The sequence below is a fragment of the Carassius auratus genome, unplaced genomic scaffold (assembly GCF_003368295.1).
Source record: "Carassius auratus strain Wakin unplaced genomic scaffold, ASM336829v1 scaf_tig00027159, whole genome shotgun sequence".
Taxonomy (NCBI): Eukaryota; Metazoa; Chordata; class Actinopteri; order Cypriniformes; family Cyprinidae; genus Carassius; species Carassius auratus.
The window spans coordinates 345,414-372,810 of NW_020525570.1; the positions used below are offsets into that span (position 1 = coordinate 345,414).

General features: G+C 38.3%; 1 long non-coding RNA gene across 1 annotated transcript; it reads left to right on the forward strand.

Moving 5' to 3' along the window:
- Positions 1-1,760: 1,760 nt before the first annotated feature.
- On the forward strand, positions 1,761-27,397 carry LOC113079082 (uncharacterized). Its single transcript, XR_003281660.1, has 4 exons — positions 1,761-2,355; positions 14,925-15,071; positions 25,333-25,582; positions 27,147-27,397. It is a non-coding gene; the product is annotated as an uncharacterized LOC113079082 (long non-coding RNA).

Genomic DNA, 27,397 nt, shown 5'->3' on the forward strand with positions numbered 1-27,397 from the left:
TTTGGAAGTGATCATCCTTATCTCCTTGAAGTGGGGACTTAGGAGTGAGTAGGGCATGTGCGTGCCATTAAGTAGTCGTTAGGAATGCACTTTGCAAAAGGAGCAATATAATTTCCTCATTATCTTCTGCTGGGATGTTCCCATGACAGCAGATTCACTGATGGACATCGACATAAAAACAATATACATTTAATGTTTTAAAAAGTTTTATATATATTCGTTTTTTATATATTATATAGCATATTTTTAAAACTTATTTAAAAATAAAATGTATGTTTATTTGCAACGGTTATGCTAACAACAATAAAAAACAAACAAACAAACAAAAAAACATTTATAACAGTAAAACAGTGACATCTGCTGACGGACACATGCTGCGCTGTCACAGGAACATGCCAGCTGAAGATAATGAGGAAATTATGTCGCTCCTTTTGCGAAATGCATTCCTAACGACTACTTAATGGCAACACATGCCCAATTAACTCCAAAGTCCCCACTCCAAGGGGATAGGGATGATAACTTCCATTTGGAATTTGCCCAGGAACCGTTCGGTACCGATACTAGTACCGGCACACCCCTAATATCCACCGTTTTCTACAGAAAGTATCAGCAGCACTGTTAGCATCAATAGATAACTGTGTAGGGGGGCAGTGAAGATGAAACCACACAGATAGCCAGGAGGGCGAGTGAGTGTAGGTTACATCAAAAGATGACATGTGGAGGGGTATGTGTTGTGTCAGGAACCATGTTGAGGTTAAGAGTGAGGAGATAGTGATCCAAGGTGTGCAGTGGAGTAACCAGTGCATGATCAGTGGTCCTGTGGTTGGATAATCCACTACAAAATGGATTTTAAAAGGGTGTGTGATAGTGACTGAATGTGATTCAAAGGAGCTGTTAATACCCTAAGAAGGTAAAGGAATAGGGGTGTTTTGTTCTTGTTGTGGCTGGTATTGTTCCTTCTATGTCTCCTGCTTTGTGGGGGTTATTTCATGTATGTTATATTTGCAGTAGCAATATTCTTACATGCTCACAGCAGCATGTTGTGGATGTATTGGCAGTATCAAGTCTCTGTACTTGCTCTGCCGCAGCAGCAGCAGCATATCAGATTTATTCCACCAAGACCAAATACATTAACATTGTCATCTACATTAACATGCGAATCCCTCTGAGAGTTGTCATGACAAAAATACAGTAAACCAGTATGTTGTTTACTCTGCTGTGCATAATAGCACCAAATTAATAAATAAAAAAAAACACAAGGTTGTGACAGGAATATTGGTTAGTAAACAATTTTGTAACCCTAGTCTCAAGTTAACATGTATAATGTTTAAGTCAAGGGCTAAACTTTCAAAACACGAACATTAATCCTTGCTTTATTGATGTTCGTTGTAAGTCCATTACTGTTAACATGTTTTTGAGAAATGAGGCAGTTGTCAATTTTCTGTGTGATGCTATTAATAGAGCTAAACATGTATTGAACCCAGTTCAATTATTTAACACTTTGGAGAAGTGTCTATTATTATTTTAACCGTGACGCTGTTACTTTCATTGTCAAGATAATAGGCCACAGCTGAATCTAGGCATCAATACTTCCTAAAACTTTTCTCAGAGCACAATTCAACCTCCTACCCTTCTCAAAACTTGTTTTCTCTCTCACGACTGTTGTTGTTGTGTTTAAACGTGACACTGAATTGCATCAGCCCAACTCAAATTGGCCAATATGAGAATCAAATTACTCCCTTAACTCAAATACCATCACATCCGATTCTTTCATGGCACGCACACATACAAGTCTCAACATATAGACTAGATCGAGTAGATCGCTCCTGCCATAAATTGGCAAAATAAACTTCAGCCTGAGCTGTTTTCTACCTGCTCCATCTCTCCCTTGTGTGGGAGTTTGCTGACCCATTGTCACACTCACGGTTGTGTATTTGAGTGAACGTGTATACATATCCAGATGTGTAATGCTGTGCACTTTGCCTGGTTGTGCAACCAGTGTGAATCATTGGGCAACAGGTCATAAAAATAGTTATTCAAAGGAGCACTACATAAGACACTGGACTTTGGAGAACTCCACAAGAAAGATTGCGCAGCTGTATCTGCGGTAATGTGCGTCAGTTTCATTACCGGGAGAAATGAATGCAGCGCAACTGAAACAGAGAATGGGAAGACAAGAGAGAGAGAGAGAGAGTGATGTGATCGCTCATTTGAAGAGGGGAAACGACAATGAACACTTGTCTGTTCTCTTTTTTTCTCTCTTTATAGCTCTGATTGTCAACGTGACTGGACGGATTGAGAGGCAGAGAGAGAGAGAGAGAGAGGAAGACTGACAAAGAGGAGAGAGAGATGGCGGTGAGTTCACATTGTCCGCACACATTGTTTTGATCTGTCCTGTGTGCTTTTCATCCAACTGTTGACTGGCAGTGTTTACATGTCTTCTACTCACATGGACTGACGCTCCTGACTTCCTTTAGAGAATTTATCCTTTAACACATACATATGTGGGTTGTTGAATTTAAATAGGTTTGCATATGCAAACTGCTGAAGTGATTTTAACGAAAAACCTCTTTGAGGCTTGTGACAGATGTCTAGCTTTGGCAATATTTTCGATTGCTGTAAAATAGGATTAAATTGTACTCGGACAGAATTACTCAGAGTTTGGGAAAGACAACATGCTCATTGTATTCCTAGTTATGTTATACAGTGGGGAAAACATTTATTGGATCCCCTGCTCATTTTTTAAGTTTGCCCACTTACAAAGAAATGAAGGGTCAGTCATTTTTATGGTAGATTTATTTTAACGGATAGAGACAATATCAACCAAAAAATCCAAAAAAAAACACATTATATAAAGTTAGAAATTGATTTGCATTTCAGTGAGTGAAATAAGTATCTGATCCCCTACCAACCAGCAAGAATTCTGGCTCCCAAAGATTGGTTATGTGGCCATGTGGAACACAGATTACTCCTGCCACTTTAAGAATTTACTCCTAATGTCAGTTCGTTAGGTGTAAATGACACCTGTCCACACAATATGTATCTTCCATTCCAACCTCTCCCACCACCATGAGCAAGACCAAAGAGCTGTCAAAGGATGTCAGAGACAAGATTGTACATCTGCACAAGGCTTGAATGGGCTACGAGACCATCAGAAAGAAGCTTGGTGAGGAGGACACAACTGGTGGTGCAATTATCCAGAAATGGAACAAATACAAAACAACCTTCTAGCTCTGGGCAAGATCTTGCCTCATGGGGTAAGGATGATCATGTGAAAGGTGAGGGATTAGCCCCGAACTACATGGGAGGAGTTTGTTAATCACCTTAAGGCAGTTGGGACCACAGTTACCAAGCGAAACATTGGTTACACACTACGCCGCAATGGACTGAAATCCTGCAGCGCCCGCGAGGTCCCCCTGCTCAAGGCACAGGAACAGGTCCATTTAGTGTTTGCCAAAACGCATCTAAATGATTCAGAGACGGCTTGTTAGAAAGAGCTGTGGCCAGATGAGACCAAAATTGAGCATTAACTCGAGAGAAATTCTGACTATGACCCCAAGAACACCATCCCTACATTCAAACAGGGAGGTGGAAACATTATGCTTTGGGGATATTTTTATTCTAAGGGTATTGCCAATGCTTCACAGCATTGAGGTGTAAGTGGATGAGCCATGTACTGTAAAATTTTAGACGAGAACCTCGTTCCCTCAGCCAGAACACTGAAGATGGGTCATCCAGCATGACAATGACCCGAAACATACACTGCCAAGGCAACAAAGGAATTGTTGAAATGAATGAAAGCAATGAAACAAAATAATGATTCCAACAGCTTGGACGTAATATAAATATACATATTTATGATATGTCTTTAATATCTCAGTTGTTTCTCCTAAAGAGCACTGAAAATTTCATATGATTTCAAACATGATGCCTTATGCCATTTTGTTTGTTTTGTAACTCAGTTTTTCTGTATCAGAAGAAATATCTGAGACTTAGTTGATATTCAGATTAATCATAAGTCTCTAAGTTATAAAAGAGCACTACAAAAGATTGTATTGAAGTCAGTCAGTTCACTACTCTGTGTGTTTGTGTGGTTAGGATATCACGCAAAGTCAGAAAGGCAGAGGAAGCGCTGTGACGAATACTGAAATGAATCTGGAACAATAAGTCCGCTCCAGGATGACGGAGCGACGTGATTGGCTGAAGGACGTGTCCCTCAAACAAAGTGTTTTTTGATTGGATGGCGCATCCCTGGCCGATTGCCAGACCTCATGTGGGGATTTTACCGCTTCGTAGGAAAGCAATGTGCTGTCTGGGGTTTCCGGGGGACTGAGTTGTGTGAAATGTAATGCTTTTGAAAACATCTGAAAACATCTCATACTCAAAGCCAGATCAAACTTTATGACACGTATAATCAAAAAGTGTTTTTATAATTTGACTAGAAGATTTTGAGTTTTTAAAGATGAATGAAAACTCCTTCAAAGCAGTTATAAAGAAGAGGCATGGGGAAATTATTCAGAAATATATAAATGGGAACAAGGTAAAGAGAAACTCAAGTGGAGAGGTAATATGGCTTGTGAATATGGAAATGAAGATTGAGTTAACGTAAGTCGTGCTATGGACAAGAGTGAAACCATTAATCATACAGTATAGTACTGTTACTTTTTAAAGGATTATAGTAAATCTGACAAAATGATTACAGAAGCTTCATTTTTGGGTGAACCGTCACTTTAAGAGCTTGTATATATGGGAAATAAATAGAAAATAAAGAGAGAAATAGGGAAAAACCACAAAGATAAGAGACAACAAAGTGAGGAGAAGCAGAGAAACCTGGAGTCCTGTTGAGGCAGGGGCGAAGGTGACTCCGGAAAAAGAACATTCTTTGGCCGGCTTATGGTTGTTGTAAAAAGACACTCAAGAACACAATGTTCAGCTCTGGATTTGCCAAGAGGCACTGCCATGATAAACAAGAATCACGTGTGTCCAGAAAATGCCACAGAGATCCCCCGAAGAAATTACCAAAACTATTTCTCTGTTTAAACAAAAGCTAAATCAATTTCCTGTCTCACTCTATTATTCTGTGACTTATTCTTTTTTTACTCTATGACAGAGATTACCAGGCCGTGGACTGTCATGCTAGAAAACCAGCATGGTTTTCCTTGAGCTACAGCATCAGTCATCATGGGCAGCTCCAAACTGACAGTTGAAACCGAGCGTGGTCAGACTTATTCATAGTACTATTGCTCAGGGTTAGTTATTTCAACAAAAAACACCTAATCTTAAATGTGTTATGAGTGTGTGACTCATGCATAAGTTTTTGTGCTACAAGTGAATGATACTACTTCAGATCATATGACTTGATTAGGAGTTGTGCTAGTACATTTATAATTTAGATTTTTCTGCTTTGTGAATGACAAAACAGTCTGAAAAATAGCATAGGAACCTGAGCTGTAGGGACCAGAATATCATTGATACATAGTTGGGCATGTAGCAATATGCTAAAATCCACTCACAACACCTTAGCAATCGTGTATCAACACCTCTGCAATGACCTATGACACTCTAGCATCATGGTGGTGGAATGTTTTACACAGACAAGCACCTGTCATATTTTCTTTAGCACATGTAAACACCTAGTAGTCATGTAGTTTTTTTTACTGACCACAAGATGGTAGCGTCAACACTCCTAACGCTATTCTAAAATCAGTCACTTAAAGGGACAGCTCGCTTAAAAATCTGTCATCATTTACTAAAAAAGATGGTATTCTCAATAGTTTTGGTGAGCATTGACTCATTGATGATATTATGTTCCATAGAAGAAAGTCGGTCATGCAGGTATGGAATTATCTTTACATTTTTGGATATTTCTTTTAATGCTCTGCAGTTATGCTCTGCAGATTTCAACAAATTCTGTCAATGGGAGTACCCAGTCACAACCATTGATTTAGGACCTGCGGGCTGCTTCAAACCCAACATCTTAATCCTGTTTCCATTTGCACCCTCCAGAACTCAATGTTCAGACACTTTCTGAACCTAAATGCCAGTGAGAATGAGAAAGCACTTTATGATGAAAACATGGAGGTGTACATGTGTACTCCAATGCCGCAGTGTCATTAACTCAGCAGTGACAGGTCTTTTAATGAGCCTATTAAGAGCACTGCAAAGACCAGGCTAATACCAGGAGTCATTAGTGGCACAGCGGACGCAGCACACCCTGGGGAGAGGCTACTTTTGGCAAACATGCTGGGATGGTGAAGATGGGTTGATTTGGTGCTAACTGGCATCTCGTCTGCATATGTACACACACAGAGAAACAGGATGGGCGTTCTCTAGTGGCTGGTGTGGTAATTGCTCGGTACGCCAAAAATGTTGTTTTACAACCATCAGACCCGGGCTGGAGCATTCATTTAACCGCTCGTGTGGGTTGTCCGTCAGCAAAGTCACGGTGCATATCTGTATCCGCTTAATGTAGGTTTGGCCTTGCTGGGTTTTATGGAATTATCAGGAATATAAGCTCTGCAGCATTGATGTTGCATGGTTCTTCTCTTGAATTCCTCTGAGCTTTCAGAACCACCCTTTAAGAGAAAGTCCTGTGTTCAGCTCACTGAATAGGGGTTTGTACTGTAGCACTCCTTTCAAGAAACCAACTCATCTACCGCCCACAGTGGCATGTAGGGACACAGCTTTCAACAGTATTAATACAGCTTTCATACCAGTGCGACTTCATATACAGTGTTATTAAATGGATTCATCTGGACTGAATGCTGGTTGGTCAATACAAAAAAAAGTTTCAAATAAATGCTTTTCCTTTGCACTCACTTCTCTTTATCAAAGAATACTGGTAAATGTATCACTGTTTTTGCTAAAATATTAAGTAGCACAACTGTTTACAACATTGATAAAAACTGTTTAAGCACCAAATTCAGCTTATTTGCATGCAGTATGATTAATATTAAAGTATGCTTAGTCTTGGTAAGCAAACATACACGTTATATGAAAATGCTAGACTGAAAGCTGTATTAATATATTAAACATAATATATAAGCCCACACAGACTAACTGCACCTTTACACATAATAGTAAATATCGAATCTGACTCAGAATCTGGTTCATTTCCTATTTCCTCCAAAAAGGCTAGATGGAATTTCCCTCTATAAATCAAATAAATTTCACCTAATGCATTTAACTCATTAATATTGTGACATTATTATGAGTCTCGCAGGGTCTCACATTTACAGAGATGAGGCCTGATACATATTTAGTCATATCCTCTGGTCTAGTATTGACTTAGCTTCCATAAAAAGTAATTTCTTGACTGAGTGGCCCGGTGGTGACTTCCAAGCAAGCCATACTGAAAGGTGATGGTGCATGGTGGGACGGCCGCTATGTTAACACTTCTTAAAGGTCCCGTTTTTCGTGCTTTTTTGAAGCTTTGATTGTGTTTACAACCTGGCGTTGTAAACACAGTGCTGGAGATGTGCTTATAATCACAGGAACGTTTTTACTGACGAGATGCGCATGAAAATGGCATTAGATTTTTTGCACAGCCCTACCATCTAGTTAACAAAGCTAAACAAACGGGAAGAACGGGACCCTTTAATGGTGACAGAACACCGTGGTGATGAGAGAGTGACTCATCAGTTTTATGGGAGTCCGAGCACTATGGAAAGACTTGACCCAATAGGACGACAGCACTTCAGGTTATGTCAAGTGCATGAATATGTCTCTGCAAGGTGTGTGATATTCTTCATTTCACACATTGATGCTAGAGGCCTTGTAAGGTGTGCTGTTGCATGCGAAAGTATGACTGACGTTTTAATATTCTCTCTGATTATACAGCTTGGATGCTTATAAACGTCAGCGGTGCATTAAAATAACACACCTTAGACAGTGGCGGCTTTCTTGTAACCCTGAAATAGGGGGCTTATATTTACATGTTTGTATGTTCTTGCACAAAACATAATTGCAGTGCTGCTTGCTGACTAGTATAGCTATTACAATTTTTTCACTATTAAATGGCTTGTGCGATGGATGTGAATAGTAGCTAACAATTTCCACATGATTGTTAAAGAAGGACCAGAAAATCATTGTAACGCGGAGTCAACAGAATTGTCTTGATTCACAACATTTAAAAATGTGAACATCATCAAGGACTTCATAAAGTTTGACTGCTCCTGCATTAGTAAATGAAGATTGTTTGGTCTTTTCTGCGCTGCAGATGCCTAAATATTAGGAAGTATGACTCGGAAACACATCTCATACTCATAAAAAGGTTGTTGTGGAGATTCATATGTGTGTATCAAAGTTATGCTATGTCTAGTCAAGATTAGTTGGATAAGAAGAGTGTGTTTGGGCAGTTGCCAGAACACTTATGCAGTGTAGTGATACTAGTCTTGGCAAACTTAACTTATGTGAACGAGATGTCATGGCTATATTTTCAGGGGTCACTATATAGTTTGTCCGCACAGATGATTCACACTTCCTCTGCCAACAGAAATGGTAAATGCCATATGTGTGCAATGTCTCGCTTGTTTACCTGGTTTGGGGAACATCAGGAATGTGTACTATGTTTGCGGATGTGTGGGCCAGCATTTGCGTGATTGTACGCGTTGTGAAACCTGGTCATAATTGCATTCTGGCACTATCCCATACCACACCTTGACTTCTGATGAGCAGCAGTTGATGGCTGGGTGGCGACAGAGAAGTTTCACTGTTCGTTTTTTGTTGAAAAGAGCAAAGTGTGTTAAAAGGAGCGCCGGATGGATCTCAAAACAAACTGCTGATCTGTTTGTGGTTGCTGATGTCAAGATAAGCTGTTTGAAACTAGAACATGTTACCCTCTCAACCAATCAGAATTTATTTCAGGGGAACGGCAAATTCATGCAGCGTTCACATCGATAGCTATCTGCCACAACAAAGACATCCAAAATTATTTATTTTTAAAGAGGCCATGGATTTTATATATATATATATATATATATATATATATATATATATTTATCACAACTTAATTTTCGTGTAAACTCGACATCGCACTGCTGCAGTTAATATACAAATGCTTTCCCTTTCATTACTTTGTAACAGCAATTGATTCCTTGTCAAAATAGAATGACTTTAAATATAAAACCTAATTTATAATCATATTTTCAATAGCTGTTTTCAGTCTAATCGGGGCATAAAGAGAAAATGCCCTTTTATGTCCAGATAGGAGTGATAATTACAGTAAAACTGATGGTGGATTCCCGTGGGAGGTCTTGTTGTGATGCTGGAGGGTCTGGGATAACAGCGTGTAAAAGGATGAGGGTTGGCTAAGCAGCAGGAGGACAAGGAGGAAGTGGCCCATTTTGGCAGATTCCTACAGAGAGAGTTGCTAGAGGGTTGTGGGTAGTGACTGACAAATTAGGGTGAGTGAAAGTGAAGGATCAAGTGATTCACTCATTCGTGAAGGAGGATGGGTTGCAAGACCGGGTGAAGGGTCAGCAGAGCAAGAGTAGAGGAGTGTATATCACACCCTCGCTTTCTTGCAAGTTGAGGGAAATGACAGTAGTATGAGTCGAGCGTCCAGGCCTGTGATCTCGTCGAAGTGCGGCGCCACTGTTGACTCCGTCTGCCCTTGTTTGAGGTCTGCCATCGGATTCCTATGCTGTGAGTGGAATCGTAACCTGCAACAATTACCACTTTCCTGTTACTGGATCTATTCTATAGCGGCAATGAGCATGTGCACTCAGGCCTGTAGTCAGTTATGAGGTCACTGAGGTCTGGACCTCGGTAAATCTTTCATGTTCAGAAACTTCATTTGTTCTCTGAATGACTAATTTGCTGTTAAACTCCTCATATGAATGTCTCCTCATATGAATGTTTAGTGTCTGTGGTATTACAATGATCGTTGCAAGACATTGCCGGAGTGAACGTGTCTTCTTGAGAGAGTTGTGAGTGAGGGCGTGGGCGCAGCCTCTGAGTTGCCAGATTCAGCTATTATAAGCCTTTTTGGACTTGTCTTTTGCACTTAATTTGACACTTTAGAAAGTTAATAAAGTAGGAAGTTGCAGTTTAGGGTCAGCTATATTTCTATATATCTTATTTGCAAAAAGATTAAAAAAAAATTTTTTTAAGAGCAATATCTGGCAACACTGTGCCGGCACTTAAATTGACAGTAATCAGTGGACAGGTTATTGCTTACATGTTCGCACATCAAGGGACACGCAAAAAATCATAATCTGTCAGAAACGTTATCAACATTGTCAGAAACAGTAGCATTTAACACTAGTGCAGAGATCTGTAGAACACAAGGTTACAGAATTAAATAAAATACACAAAATCTAGCCATGAAGAAGTCTATGCCGAGTCATTCAGTATTGTAGTTACATTTTCACAAATCATGCTATAAACATTCAAAAGAGCACTAGACAAAGTTATCAGCTATATAACAATGGTTATTAATAAAACCTATAACAGCAATCTGGATTGTTGCATGAATAATAAACTGATAAAATTATCCACCCCTAACTATAGTTAAGTATTAAAATGTTTGATGCAATAAATAGGGTATGATTTAAAAATAAGCATCCCTCCAAAACAGAGAAAACATCTTTCACAAACATCTTTTTTTCTTTATCTTTTCAAATTTTTATATCCTATGTATTCAATGAGTTGAATTTATAGGGGTTATTATAGCACAATTTTATAATAAGGGGGTTATTATAGCAACCTCCCCTTGCACTTGTGAAATTCCCCTTGAGTACCGAAAGAATCAGAAAGAAACCGAGAGATGGACTGCCTGCCCTTTACTGTTGTTAAACTTTTATTTTCACTCTCAGAATTAGCTCTGCTGGTACGTTTGCATTCAGTCATGTGCCTTTCATTTTTAGTTAACTGATTAAGCATGTTTTAATTTGCGTTTGCAGCTAGCCACAAACGCAAGAAGCCCTAAGCAACTGGATGTTTTGTGATCAATTGGGTTCTAATGATGTAGCCCCGCCCACTTTAAAAGTAATTGGTTTAAAATTCTGCTCCACATAAGTGTATATCACACATTAAAAATGTTCTGATTGTCTGTGATCAAACGTTTCACTTTTAGTGTGGACAAACTTATCTAGGTTAGGTTGCATGTTATGAGTGTTGCGCTTGATGTGTAATTCAGGGTTATGAGCATTCCTGTATTGCCACAATTATTTGTAAGTGAATTCTGTGCGCACTGGATATCGCAATAGTACCTTCTGATTCTGAACTACAACTCATTCGTTTTTACTGAAGTAGTGGTGTTTATTCTACAACTAGTTTGGGCAAAAAAATTCCCTCAAGCTTTCCAGTTGATTACAAGCAACAAGTGTTTAAAAAAAAAAATCTTCAAAACATCTGTTGCTATGACAAGTTGTTTTTGATTGAGCTCATCTATTACCATCGGCCCTCCCTTTTCATCCCAGCAACCTCAAATCAACGTGTCCTTACCCTCAAAGCAACGTGTCCTCATCCTCAAAACAACGCTCCTTCGTAACCAATCGCTTTTTTTTCTATGGGACCTTGTGAAACAGCACGCCCCAGTGGTCCTGTACTGTTACTACAAATGAATTAGTGCCTGATAGATGACACATGAAGCATTTACAGAAGGAGAGAGGGAGGAGAAAGAGAGAGAAAGTGAGATTGGCTTGCCTGCGGACTCACTTGGCAGGAATCGCTTGACTGGATGTGTCGTATATGACTGTGCAAAACAGGCACGCACTCACACAGACAGACGCAGTGAGTGAAAGTAACAGGAGAGGCTGCTTGGGATCACTCTGTTGTGGAAAGTAGAGCAGCAAGGTTCCTTCACAGAAACTTATTGGATACTCTCTCGTTGTTGGATGGTGATGTCTGGTGACAGTGAGTGTTACTTTTAAAATCTGTAAATCATCATTCGGTCATATTGAAGCTTTTACTGAGATATGGTGAGTATGCTTGTGTCAGCGCAGTGTTTCTTGGACCAGAAGGCTTCAGCGTACAGGTGTACTGGCATTGGAGTAAGTAGTTTGTTGGTGTTAAACTACTAGATAAACAGCACATTTGAAACTTGATTCTATTAGCAGATACTAATATACAAAGGGAGTCACAGGTTTATCTTTTCAGTGTGAGTACCAAGAGAATCCAACTCACGATCTAAATGTTGTTTGCATCAATCAAGCTACAGGAATAGAAACTGAAACAAGAATGTGAGGATGATATTCTTAAGCATGTGAACTCACTAAACATTAAAACTTTTAATGTTGTTTTATTCTGTGTGGAATTTAACTAACCTTAAAATTTACTTCAAGAAATGTGAACAAACGTTCCCATAATACAGTTTCAAACAAAGTCTGCTTTAAGAAATGTACATTCCAATAGTACAGTTTCGAGAAATGTAAAGTATTTAAATACAATTTCTGGTTTGGAATGATTCCACTAAGACTTTTCTCTTTCGATCTCATTTCGTCATGCGTATAAATTGCATTTTATGCATTGTGTTAGTTTGTCTTGTGGCATCTGCCCACGCTTTGGCTCACTGATTTTGGTGAATGCAGCTGTAGGTGTGGCCAGGACGCACCTTGACCCATTATGCCACCTGCCCACCTGTAAATCTTTATCAGCTTTATTACCATCTTTATCACCACCCGTGTACAAACTACCAGAAAATACTTTGGACACACCTCTTCATTCTTTAGTATTACTTTTTTCTACAATTAAAAATTCTAGTAAATTCATCAAAACTATGGAGTATTCTGTTATTATTTACTCACCTTCATGTAGTTCCAAACCTGTATGATGCTCTTTCTTCTAACACAAAAGATGATATTTTGAAATACAGTGTAACTCTGTGGGGTCCAAAACATTGTAGGTATGTTTGGACACCACTGACATTGTATGGACAAATTTGTTTTTTATATATACATGGTTTATATATACATGGTTTATATATATATATATATATATATATATATATATATATATAAAATAATTATGTGTGTGTGTTTTACAGATTATATTCATTAAAGACACTGTCCCTTTAAGAATATGAGAAGCAAAGGTGTGTTCAAAATTTTGACTGGTACCATATTGTCAACAGAAGTACAGTGTTGTGTTCATTTTCTGTGTACATATGACAATGTACTGTTGAAAGAGTGCATATTTGCATACAGTAACTTTGTGTGTGTTTGCATTCTTGAGGGCCTTATTCTGTCCGCTTTGCTGATTCATGGTAGGAGTGTTTGAAAAGTTCATGCTCGTTAGCGCCACGTTTACTCATATTTCAGCACTGCTAGGCGCCTTAATCACCACGGCTCCAATGAGACTCATGCTGACGTCGACAGGTGATGTCACTGCCACTAAAATATTCTAGGTCAGGCCAGAGTTTAATCAATGATAGTTTTAATGTTGCAAGATCAGGACGGAAAATGCTGTGGGTCAGTGTTTTTTCCATAATACTATGTGTATGATTGTTTAAAAATGAATTAGGAGATGAATGTGACATGCACAGTTGGAACAAAGATTGTCGCAAAGGATTCAGGAGTGAAGCAGCCTCCCTCTCCTCCGCGGTCTCCACGGTAACTAGCTTGGGTGGCACTATTACAGTTACTCAGTGTCTGAGTGTATGGTCGGGTCGACATTTAAACACTGCCATGTTTGTTAACATTTAAAGCTGAATGAGAAAAAGTAAAGGGGTGGGCGTGGAATATCTGTGAATGTGTTTGTGCGTGTATATTAGGGGAATCCAGAGGACAGTGTTATTACTCAGGGACTGCTCTTTGTTTAAAGTAATTTTTAAATTACTTAGGAGAGATAAAAACACAAATTAACAAATTGTTGCCATATGTAATGATTATAATGCTAAAAAATCAAAATGGAGAGAATAGCTTAGATCAGAGGTCTCCTCTGCTCCTGGTAAGCTACCGTCTTGCAGATTTCAGCTGCAACACCAAATAAAAGAAACACCTGAATCAGCTAATCAGGATGTTCAGGGCTACTTGATAATTACAGACAGGTGTGTTGGAGCAGGGTTGGAACTGAAGTCTGCAGGAAGGTATGAAAAATCGTACAGTCCGTCCAGAACAATGATGTCTCACTCAGGTTATAATCCAAATTGTTATTTTTATTAAATGTGTAGTTCTGTAAATATTAAATATTAAACATAAGTATGAATATAATAATATATGTAAACAAAAAAAAATGTATAACAATTAAGTGGTTAAAACACTGATACAACCAAAATATAACACACAATATTACAACCTTACAATATTGTAATGGGCATCCAATACAATGCATTTCCATTTTGTAAAGGTCCAGTGTTGATTTAGACCCCTTTAACTTTCAACATATCTTTGTATTTTACAGAAGATAGATAGAGAGTCTTGTAGGTAACAATGTGAGGTTGAGATAATGTGAACATTTTTGGCTGAGCAATCCCTCTTAGTCAGTAAGTCTCCATTTACTTTATGTAATCTCATTGCTGTCTATGAGACACAATATAAGCTATTTGTTCTTTTGTTTTGGCATCTGACCTAAATTATTGGTCTTGTCGTATCTAAAAGGACCATTGTGAAATGTTTGAGCTGCACTTGCCCACCTGTAGAGCCCAAATCCCAACATTACCACATGAATTCTAGCCTGAATCTTGGCTACACGTCCCATAGTAATGTTGACACTGTGAACTTTTGGTTGTGTGCACTTACAGTGGCTAGTGTTTTGAAAAAGCCGACAGCAGTACCAGCGAGAGGACAAGAGCTAGAGTTTATTTCCCTTTATTGGAGCGCCAGGTTTCTGATTTTTTTCACAAGGGTGTGTGCTTCCTTTTTACATTTTTTTCATGTGTTTGTGTGTGCATCTGTATGTGATTGGGAGGGCTTACAGGGACACACCCTCTGTTATAGAGCAAGATCTTCATGTGAATTCTCTTGCCCTGTTTTCCAGTGCAGCTGTATTGGTGGTCCAATTGGTGCTTTCTGGGTCACAGGCGATTGGAGCATTGGAGGGATGCTTGTATGTCTTTGAATGCAGTATGACCAGTGAAAGAGGCTGTCAGGGCGAACGAGCACTGCCTAGGGCACATTATCCAACTTAAGGTAAGATGTAATCCTAAAATACTCCTAGAAACTGCAAAGTGAGTTTGTGAATGTACTAATGACTGCGCAAGTGTAGGGGGATTGCCTTATTGCCTTATTCTCAAAGGATTCTTGCAACGCTACCTTTGATTTTTGGTCTCAAGTCTCAAGTTAGGTTGTGACTAGGGCTGCACGATAAATCACATGTGATATTTAATGCGCATCTTGTTAGTAAACCTGGTTCTGTAATCAGCGGTAAATCTCCATCACCTGCACGCTTTCACATGGAGCAGCATTAACTACACAGAGCCATTGTTGACTGACAAGCATGCTCAAAACCACGTTCAGGTTTTTGCATGTTTTGCGTTAAATAATATCGAATGCGATTTATCGCGCAGCACTAGTTGTGGCCATGACTATGATGCCTTGTTTTGCTAGGCAGCTCAGTAGGTTCTAGAACTATTGTGTGTTGGACAGTTAAGGCACAAATTGTGTATGTGTATGTGTGAGAGAGAGACAGACAGAAACTGAGAGCTGAAAGTACGTCAAAAGGAAGGTAACTCAATCTGGGCAGCTGTGAGTCATTCCGGTGCAGTGCCACGTCTCAGTGTATAGACATAGAGAGAATACCTGCTCCGGCTGTATGGTTTTGTGTTGGACGGAAACGGTAATGTTTAACAGTGAGCCAGGCCTAACATGAAGGTGAATAAAGGTGTAAAATAGAGTGAGAAAATAAAATGTCAATGCAAGATGAAGATGTAAGCCTGACATACGTGCCAATGTGTCACGCCTCCTCTCCCATGTGCTCCTGGGCAAACAGCGGTGAATGTGTGTGCGCTTCGATATGCAGACAAATCATGCCCCTGGGAAGATTGGAGAAAACATGTTTTGCGATGTGGAGGAACGTACTGTACAGTAATTGGCTTCTCCTATTTGAGCTGTGAGAAAATGACAAGACATGATTATATCACTGCTTTAGTGGCCAATGGTGGGGCAGAGCAAACACATGAGAGTGTGTGTGGTTTTTATGTGTTTCTGGTATAGTATGCCTCGGGGCTTTGGCTTTGTATGTCAGGTAATCCTCCTGAAAAAGATGGATTACAGCGCATATAAAGGAAAAATGCATCAACAATGCATTTGAACTTTCCTGTTGTATGTATGCTTGGAATAATTGTTTTTTTTTTATATATTTTGTTGTTTTATATTTTTTTTGTTGTGGTTTAAATTGTGTTGTGTATGTTTTATTTGTTTTATTTATTTTTGGTTTGTTTTGTTTGTATATGTTTTATTTCTATCATTTATTTTAATAGGTTGTGTTTTTGTTTTTTTAGTTTTTTTTTTGACCAGGCACACCAAGTAATTTTTCCACACTTAAGTGAAAATACTTTTCAATGTGACACTTTCACAGCCAATGAGAATATTTAATATTTAACAAACTGTTATGTAGAGAAAGATTTTGGACCAATGAGATTTTAGTGTGGATGGAGCTACACGGCACAAAACTTATTTTTTTTACCTCTTGTTTGGGTTGTTGTGGCTAGTTACAACACACTGCTAATGTGTTTTTGACCTTTATGTTGTGTTCCGATTATTTTGACCTGAAGAGAATTTTCAAAAAATTCTTTATGTATGGTTGTATGTATCTATTTATTTATTTATACTTATTTCCTCACCATGTAACACTTTGTGTTCCCAGTGGAAAAAAGAAAAAACAAAACCTGTGCTAATTGAAAGAAAACAAGTTTGATGAAAAATCACATAATGAGAGATTTACAAGCATTTCTTTTAAAAGCCAGTCATTTTTGACTGGAAACAGCAACTTTAAGAATTTTCAGCACAGCTCAATTGTTCTGTGGAGGTCAGTGGGTAGCTGGGTCAAAAATGGGCTTGGTTTGTTTGATAATGGCTCTATAAAACCATGACATCATCTCAGGCTCTTTCAGAGCTAGAAATACAATCACAATTCAATCTTGTAAAAATAAGACCAAATTTTGCCAGCAGTTTTTATGGGTTTATTCATATTTTATGTCTCATTGGATAAGATTAACAATGAAGGACTTTGCCCTCTCAAAACGTAACATCAAGGAAGCATGTGCATTATGTGCCAGTGGACAATGAAGTACACTGCAGTCCGTGGCTGGCGTGATGCCCAGTCTTTCTTAAGAAAGCTAGATTAATGCTTCCTCCTCTTCCCACTCTCTCGCTAGCCTCAGACTGTTACGATTGTATTATATGTATCCAGTGATTTTTCATCTTTTATCTAGTGCATAACCTATCAATATCCTGAATTCAGACGCATATCATTCACAATCATTAAACAACCTTCTTATTATTAAATTATCTCTGGGAGAGATTGAAAAACGAATGTGTTTGTGGTGTTATCGATTGATGTCAGATCTGTGAAGTCATTGAAGACGTCATTGTGGGATTGGCACTGAAAGAAATCACTCAGAGAAAGGAGAAAGAGATTGAGGACCATTTGAAAACACAGAGGAGTCATCAGTCTATTGGTTAAAAGACAGATTACAATTATCCAGAAGGAAGTAACAGCGGCAGTCATTCTGTTTTATATTAAATGTCTCGGATAGTGTGGATCCTTGGCAGATTTAGTTTCATCATTGCATGGGATGTTATCAGGCGGCCATAATGAAACACGAGGTAGGTGCTAACCTAATTCACAAAATTACCCAGCAGCATAATCATGTCACCGCTGTTTATTGGTTTCAAGCACTCAGCTATGAGTTTACAACTGAAGTGGTGTGTAATGGAGATTCAGTTCTTAGTTTTGATTGGACACACCCCATAGGAAGTTGATTTGGAACTTGAATTTACTGAACTAGAGTTTTAACACGGAATTTATTCTGGGAAATTAAATGTCTTTCCTCCATGGTTCACACAAGTTAGTTTATTAAATATGAAGAAAAATATAACATACAATTAAATACAAGTTTCTATAGTTGAAATGTAATTAGTCTCTCTATCCATCCATCTATAGTATCCATCTAGCCATCTGTCTATTCATCCATCTACAAGGTGCATGAATGGTTACGTAACATACGTTTCAGTCGTGTATTGTGGAAACAACAGTATGGACGATGATTGATCTCATTTTATAATGCTGTTTTAAAATGAAAACGCACTACTGTAAACGTAGCCTTTCTATGGGGGTTTGGATGCTTACTACAGACTCACGTGTGAGACACATCTCTGGGCGTGACCGGTGCAAACCACTGTTTTTCCTTGATGCTTCACCAGAGCCAATCACCAGCACTTGATTTAAGTACATACAGTAAAGCATGCTGCATGCTTATTGGTTCACAGATGTTGACAAGATTAACCCCTTTGGTATCAAAACTTGGTACCGAACACCAAGAGATTTTCCAAACTCGATGGTATCAAGGCAATTCAGTCAGTGCCTATAAAGTATCAAACTTGATTGCCAGCCCTATCTCCCACCCATCCATATATCTGTCTATACATTTTGCTACAGTATTAATCTATCTATCCATCCATTCATTCATCCACCCGTTTATCAGTCATCTATATATACACATCTAATTATAAATCCATTTATATACGAGTCCATCCATATTTCCGTCCATCATCAAAATATTCATCTATCAATCCATCTTCAAGGTTTTTTACATTTATTTCAAAAGTATCATTAAATGTTTGTCTTGGCAAACTATATTTTTCTAGTTAAAAAAGATTTGAATTGCAATTCTGCATCCTATTTTTTTTCCTTACTTGAAATCTGTCTATCCATATTTTTTTTCTTAATTGAAATCAGGAATAATAAAATGAACTATAAGATTTGACCCCACTTTAAAGGTCAAGGATAGTCTGAATGCAAAGATAACTCGATGCTTCACTCATTCGTTCATTTTTGGCTCACTTTGGTTCTGAGTTTTACATTCAAAGTGGACTCAAGTGTGAAAACTTGAATTATTAGCCGTTAAATATATAAGCAGACATTGATTTGTTTGGGTTTTTACCCACACACAATAATTAGGCTGACTTAGTGTTCATCTCACCTCACACAGTGCTTCTCCTAGTAGAGCGGTTCCTGTTGTGTGCGCTGAACTTTAACGTCACTGGGGCCCCACACTAGGTTTCTGGGAACTAGTCACGTTTACTGTAAAAGTTGTATTTTTCTTTTTTTTTCTTCAGCACTTAAATTTTGGGAAGCAGACTTGGCCCTGGGCCCTCTGTTAAGAGGTCTCTGCTTTATGACTCGCTCCTGTGGTTAGCTGGAAGTCTGAGCCCATGTCACCGACAAGTCATGAAAGCAAAGACTGTGCGAACAATGCAGGAAAGGATTTTTTTCCTTTGCTATTAATCGCCACTGAGATGGACCCTGTGACAGATGATCTGATTTAAGGCCTGTTTGCGGCATGAGTCAGAGGAAGTATACTTAAGCGCAAGTGCAGTGAAATGAAGAACAAATGTGCGCTGTAAACTCAGGGGGGGGGGGTAACAGACATCCCTTAGGATTGCGGGGGGAGCACTGAGTTACGTGAGCCATAGCCGACGGCTAGACGTGAGTCAGTTAAGACTCATGGTACTTATTAAATTATGGATACAGTATCAAGGCATACTGTATGAGACTTCCAAGAAGATATTCCCCCACTTGACAGAAATGTGTCATTTCTCGGAAAACGCTGTTGTTTAAATATAAACCTGGTGATCATCACACATCGTGTTAAGTTTGTGGTTGTTCACAAAACCTCCTTCCTTGGGTGTGGTGATCAAAACTCAGGATTGGTATTTGGAAGGTTGGTGGTTCAGTCCCACAATTGAGTCCGACAACACAGCTGTGCCCCATTGCAAGGTATGTAGATTTAATGTTCATTTGGAAAAAAAAATCAAATGCAAATTGTCATTATTTACTCACCCTCTTGTCATTCAAAACTTTCATACATTAAAAACCAAATGAGATGTTAAGCAAAATGTTCATGCTGCTCCCATGATGGGAAAAAGCAACACAACAGCACCACATAATTAGTTCATACTACTTGTACAGTATTTTCCAAGTCTTCTGAATTCATACTATGGGGACAATTTGAAAAATTCTATTATGTTTTTGGATTTACTTGCAAAACATTCGCATTCCCCAAGAAAATTTGAGTTCACTCACAAAATAATGCAAAAGTATTGCAGTAACCTTTCTTAGGTGACCACAAAACTTCTGCCAGAGAATACAATAGTATTTATAATTTATAAATCGAAATATTTTAATCTAAATAATTTTACTATCACCATGTTCCTTTTGGGGCTCTGTATTCTATTTCTTAGTAAGTCCTTTAACATTTTCTCTCTTGTCATAGCTCTCAAAACTCTAAATTAGCATTTAGAGCATTTAGCATGCTAAATTAGCATTTAGGAGTATATATTAATACTTTTGAATTGGCCAATGCAGCATGTCATTGACTTTAAACATCATATTTTAAAATGTACTAGAATTGCGGAGATGAATGTGTTAATTTCTGTGATTAATGTGAATTGTTTAATGACTTTAATCAATATGGCATCCTTTTCTATTCCAGATGCTAATGTTTTTTTTTTTTTTAATATAGGGTTCTATTCTCAGACTGACATACAAAGCAAGAGAATACTCATAATTCATGATTCACAGCTTTAAAATACACACAGATATAAATATACCAACTTGTTTTCACAGTATAGAAGGGAGCAGTGTGAACATTGTTCTTAGCATCTCATTTTGTGTTGAAGAAAGTAATCCATACAGGTTCGGAACAATGAAATGAGTAAATGACCGTTTTCATTATTGGGTGAACTAGTCTTTTAATACCAGGTTTCTTCACAGAGAAGTCATTTAGGATAAAACTGTCTGGTAAACGCTGCATCAGAGTGAGTGCGCTGTGTGCGAGAGCAGGTATTGGTGGTTAAGAGGTTATCAGAGAGCGGACACGCATAATAAGCTGCACACTGCGATGAGGAAATGTAAAATTACTGATTTGCGTAGTGGAGTTTCTGTTGGCCAGATGAGCGCAGGCAGAGTTTCCAAGGAGCGCTTCTCAGAACAGCTTATTTAGCTCAGGACATCCTGGGAATTTGTATTCACAGGTCACTATTATTTTATTCCTCCTTTGTCAAAACCCACTTGGTAGAATCACTTATTTGTTAGGTGTTGCTATACATAGGTTCAACTGAAGTGATATACCAAAACTAAACAAGCACAGAATTGCGAGCTATAATAAAAAGGCTCTTTGTATGTAACATGACTCAGGTTAACATCACTTCCCTTCACATCATACCACAAATCGCTAAAGCCTTCAGATCCAGTCTATGTGTTTGTGTGTTATTGCCAAAAAGGAACTGAACCAAATATGGTTCCTGGAAACTTGCCCCCATTATCACTTATCCTCATTCTCCCTACCTTATTTTTCTGTCTTTCCACTTTGTTTGCCTAGGTTATTAACTCGCACTCTAAATTTGGCCCACTGTTCTGATACGGTTGTTAAGGTTGTTTATCTGTATTTGCCCACAAAGGAACATTCTCCTGTGGCTATGTCACACTGCGCGTGTACGAGTGGGCCAAAGTTCAGCCTCTTCCTGTAAATAGATCAAAAGGAACAGCCAGATGTCTGAAATTCCCAACAAAATGACACAGAATTCCAGAGAACTTGCGCACAAGAGCATGTTTTGGGCCGATGCACTGCCGAAATGGCTGTTGATCGTGCCAGGAGACTTAGAGGGGAAAAAAATATTTTGGTTATTATGAAAGCAATGTGTTGTATTATGTGTGGGAACGTGCTTGCTTATGTATTTACATGCTAATACTGCTTTCATTAAAATATATACAGGGGAGTCCAAAATTCTGAGAGCGCATCTGCGATTTTAACCAGGAATACTTGGTTTTATACAAAGTTTTATGACTTTGAAATATTTGTATATATTTTTATTTATTTTGTTTAGTGACTTAAAATAAACAACGTAACGTCTTTAAATTTTTAACGTTTTTATTTTTTTACGTTTTTCCTTGCATTGAATCAAAAACCTTGCTCTTTTTCAAACTGTTATTCTGCTAATATATTTTGAAATAAATTTGGTACATTACAAAAATGCAAAATACATTTTCCCTAGACTTTATGACCCAGGTGTATATTTAATTCAATTTTGTTTCATTTGTTGTGTGCTGCAGCATTGTTGCATCATGTGGACTTAATAAAACTCACAGGGTAGCACCACTTTTCAGCCTTGATTTATTAAGAGGTGGCAGTCTCCTTCAGAATGGCTTCTCATTAAGTGAGAGAGAGAGAGAATGAGTGTGTGACCTGCTGCCATTATAGCCATCACTCTCCGTGTCCCATGCATGAACTCAGGAGGACATGCTAAGCCATATTAACACCATGCTGAACTCTATTGACTGATCTGCATGAACTTCTCGCTCTTGCACACACAGCAGTGTTAAAACCATCTATCCTCACAGCACTGTCTCATGCCGTTCTTTTCATCTCAGAGTCTTTACAGAGAGTATTTGGCTGCACTCATGTATCTCTCTGCAAGACTTCAGACAGGCAACTGCAGTGTGCCTTCAGGCCACAGAGGATATTTTGAGTACATTTACCTGACAACAATGTGCTAAAGAAGAAAAATTTTGAGTTTTCACAGACAGCCAACAACGTTGTCAAAATTCCTTTTTTACACAGATCTACGAAAACACATTAAAATGCTATTTTATGCATGCCAGCCCACTAGTTGGTGATGTCACTTTGTGAAGAAACGCTACGCACACACACGACATCACCGTTTTCAAAAATGTGCACTTTTGTAGTTCACGCTTGTGTTGATAACATTATACATTTCAAAAACGTACGTTTTCAGGGCGCCAAAACTTTGCATTGTAAATGAATGGCCAAAAGCAATAAAAACTTTCCAGTTTTTAGTTGAAAATGTTGTTGTGTAAATGCCCGTTTAATATCAATTTAAAAAATCAGGATGTACTGTATGTAACTAATATTTGGAAAAATATGGAACAATGGCAATGGGCGTATCGGTTTGGATGTGCTATACACTGTAGACCAATCACAACAGACTGGGCCATCTGACCAATCAGAGCAGAGTAGGCTCATGGAAAGGTGTTGTTTAGAGAGACTGAATCTTTGAACTGCTTCAAATGAATTGTTTGAGAATCTGAGCAAAAGGTGATATTAAAGGCATATTTTGAGAAAATAAAAGCTTTTTTTGACCTTGCATGCATGTAAACATTGTAGCAGACTCCCAAAACATTATTAGGAAACTTAAAAATGGGATAATGGGGCACTTTCATTTAACTGTGCTTGCGTACATATGTGTCATAGTTTGACAGGAAAAAAAATAAAACACACATGCCTCCTATGATTCACATCTGACTCCCTATGATTCAAATCTGACTCATCAGGTAAAACATCCATACATCCCTCCATCATATCTCTCACTTATTTATGCTGGAAAAGAGTGTGTGTCGGACTAATCGAGGTGGAAATGTGATGAGTCACTATCTCTTAGGTCAGAGCGCACTGTTGGGTTTTAAACGTTTGATGGAGAAATAAATACACCACAGCTGTATGTGTATGCATATGTTGTTTACATTTATAAATGAAAAATGGGCTCTGTACAGTGGTGGGCAGATTCTCGTGATGCTCTACGACCTGCTTTGACGCATGTTCTGTAGTGGTTGCTGATTTTAGTTTTATTTTTTTTCATCAGCCTGTATTTCTGAAACCGCAGTCACTTTAATGGATAATACACTGTTAAATATGTCAGATAAGCTAAAAAAATATGTTCATCAACTGGTTTTTATTAGTCATTATGTAATCATTTGGAGCAACAAAATGAATTTTTCAGTGAAAAGGGAAGAAAAATTATGGGCAGGACTTGATTTTATCCACCAGGAATTGATTGGATTGGGAAAAGATAAATGTTAGATACAATAATGGAGCATGTGTGTTATTACTAAAGTTATTAAAGTTATTTTGATTTGAGACCTTTAAGAAATATTTGTAATAATATGCATTGATAAACTATGCCCCAAAAGATCCATAATTTGTATTATACATATATATGCCATTTTATTTATTTCAACCCTATCAAATACATTTCCGTCCAAGGCCTTTTAGAATAATAGCATTAGTTAATTAAGTAATAGCTTTATATGTTTTGTTCCCCAAAATTAAAATAACAGAGCTGATCATAAAACTAAGCATTTCAATATCATCTTACCAAGACATAATTGGGAGATATAGAGGGATATGCATTTATGTAAGTAGTCTGCCATATGGTTATAAAAATTGATTTGCATTTCAAGCTATCAGAATTTCTTTTTGGTCATGATTAACTGCTTCAAAAAAACATTTCTGCTCAGTTTGGGCCTCTGAATAAAATTAAGGTGTTTTTTTTTTTTCTCAAGTTCCATATTTTCATTTATACCTGCTTTATACCATAAATAGACAAACAGGTTTTTAATATTATCTAAGTTTAGATAACTGTTCTATTTAAAAACAAAAACAAAAAAACATTAAAATAAAAATGAGAAGAGATACGTCAGTGTTTAAAGGTCAGATTCAGGTCAAAATATCTCCTTACGCTGCACATTTTCACTTCTCAAAGACTAATCACTATAAAGGAGTTTCACACCACCTCTCTAACAAATTCGGCATTGAGAAACACTCACATGGCGAGGAGACTAATCACTTCTGGGCCACGTCATTACAGATCTCACTCCAGCCAAGCCACCAAAGAGGACAGGTGTTTCTCTTTTCAGACATGAAAACATTCAGCTGTCCTTTTTGGTGGCAGGGCTTGACGAGTAAAAAATAAATCGATAACAGAGAGAAATATTTCGAGCAAGCAACCGAAATGAGGAGCATTCTAAAAGCAGAAATAGGAGCTCTTGTCGTTCTCTTTTTAAAATCAGGCCTAGGAGGCAATGGAACGGGAGGGGGTGATGTCATCACTGGTAGCAACGGGCGATCATGCAGTCCATTCATTTTTGTGGGTTTCTGTGTATGTGTGTGCACGTGCAAGTTTCTGTCTTCTGCATGCCACTTCCTGGGATTGAATAGAGCAGGAAGTGGAGAGACAGGGTGCAAAGAACAACGCCTCCATGGTGGGCTTTTCACACACACACACACACACACACACTAGAGAGCAGGACTCACATGTGTGTTTGTGTATTCAGTGAATTGGCAGGCATCCCTTTAGCTCTGCCCTGGTTTTGCTGGGTGCTTGTGTCTGAATGAGATGTACTGAAACACTGCCCTCTTATGTTTGCTTTCAGAGCTGCAGAGAAATGTTCGACTCCTGGTTTTCTTATTGGAAATGGTAAGTATAAATAATATCTCATATCATGTATCATGTCATATATCATAATATCATATCTCATATCATATCATGTATCAGATCATGTATCGTATATCATATCTCATATCATACCATAACATACCCTTTAAGGAAAAAAAGTGGAAAATGTCTGAAGATTTCTGGGCTAATAATTTTTATTCTCTTGTTCAGAAAAAAAATCTTTAAAAGTGGTTTAAGCATAATTATTTTTTATTATTTTTTAGTGGCATTAAATGCAATTGCAGAAGTAATCATTATTTCAAACAAGCTTCTTATATATTCTGATAAACTAGTAGGCCTGCTCCAAACTCATGCCACTAGTTGTGGTTTTCTAACCAAGTAACCTCAGTGGACCACAGTCACATTAGCCGCATTTCCACTGTCGGGCCAGTGCGAGCCAGGGCTTAAAGCGGGCCGGGCAGGGCTCATAGCCCCGGGCCAGTAGCACCGAGGCCAGAATAGCGCAGGGTTTCCACAGTGGAGCTTGAAGCACCGCTGCACGTCACTAAAACACGCCCTTTACACGCCTCTCAGAACAACGTCATGCAACCTTATCATTTCACCAACAAAGAGAAGTTATCAGAAAACTAAGAAATAAGTCACTGGAACATGCGCGATCACAAAACGAAGATGATAAAAGCGGCCGTTTGTTTGCATGCTTTGTTATATATTCAAATTCAAAAGCATCAATGTTTTAACTATAGAATAAGTGATGCATTGATCATATTGTTTTAATTTATCAGGACTCAAAATTATTCACACATAAATACACTTATTTATATTTTATTTATTTATTTTTAACGCTCATGAAAATAGCCTGCTTATTCAGTCGAGTCTGTTTCTGTTTATTAGCCACAGTAGCCGTCACATTTATAATGAATGATAATATCTCTATTTTTATAAAAGCTCCCGAACAAGAAACATTATTAGGCTATATTCTTTTATGATAGGCAACGTGAGAAAAACTCTCGAGACGAGGCTTGTGACAGATAATATAAGTTACTTAATAAATACACGATTGTGATAGAGAATAAGAAGCTGACGTATGATTTCTTCAAGGGGTCATATTTTACCATGTTTACTATGGTAATATGTTTAGTGTGCATATCTTTTTCATCGCTTATAAATATTTCTGCCTTGTATGGTGATTATAATCCACATTGGATCAAGTTATTTCAAACACTCGCTGCTGACTGAAAGTGAGTTTTGAGCTCGACTTATTTAAAAAAAGTGTTCAATGCTGATGTTAAAGCTGTTATCTTTCTGAAATGATCCGCGCTGACGCTCTCCAGACACGGAGAATCTCCGCCTTTGTTCATAACTCCTCCTCTAGCCCCAGCTGGCCCGCTTTGGCCCAAGGATTTCGTCGGGCCGAAAAAACCAGGCCGTTGGCCCCGAGGAAGCCCCGGCGAGGCACGATCAAGCCCCGGAAGTGACAGTGGAAACGCGACTGGCCCTGGCACGCACTAGCACGCCCGGTCCTAGCTCGATAGTGGAAACACGGCTATTGTTATTTGCCATTTTCAGAGCCCAGTGCTGCTATAGAGACAGGTGTGATTTCTCAGGACAGCCATTTTAGTAATATGTAGCTGTAAAAAAAAAATCTGAATTGCTTACAGGACCTTTAATAAGGTTTCCCGGCTGCTAGTGCTGTGCTATTTTGAATAGTGTATTTTATACAAGATGATATTTTCTGTCCAATTAAACTGACAAATCAGAACACCAAAGCTAGTGCCAGTTAACAGAAGACAGTTAACTGTCACTTTGTGTGAAAATCATGGCTACATTTCTCTCCTCTTATCCATGCTGAGTGACTTAGGCCATTAAATCAGGCACCTCCTGTGGATTCCAGGGTGTGAGAAACTGATAATAAGGTGTAATAATACACCGTCAGTCAAATGTGCGTGGGATTCTTAGCATTCAGATGAGACCTTATGCAAGCCACTAGAAGAAAGTAAAAGAATGACAGTAGTGCACAGCATTTTGCTACAGGCCGGATACAA